The following is a 331-nucleotide window of genomic DNA, read 5'->3' on the forward strand; positions in this document are numbered from 1 at the left end:
TTTTTTTTTTTAAAAGCCTAACTGCTAAAAATGTAGAATGTCAACAAAATACAATAAATTTGTTCTACATGCAAATGTTACTGTATACATATTCATTAAAATACACTCTATCACATATATTTTTTATGTATTTTTTATGCACATAAAGGGCAGTGGGAACTTTTACTGTCTGACAGTCTGATTGCTGTTAGGACCTGTGTTATGTTACATTTAACCTTTGCATTCCTTCACACTACTGATGCATTTTGAAATAATATCATATGCCGGTCCTTTAATTTCAGCTCTCAAACAATGTCAAGATATTAGAATTATTTCTAATATTAGCTGAATG

The sequence above is a fragment of the Pundamilia nyererei genome, unplaced genomic scaffold (assembly GCF_000239375.1).
Source record: "Pundamilia nyererei isolate P.nyererei 1_Seehausen unplaced genomic scaffold, PunNye1.0 scaffold00344, whole genome shotgun sequence".
In the NCBI taxonomy this organism is placed as follows: Eukaryota; Metazoa; Chordata; class Actinopteri; order Cichliformes; family Cichlidae; genus Pundamilia; species Pundamilia nyererei.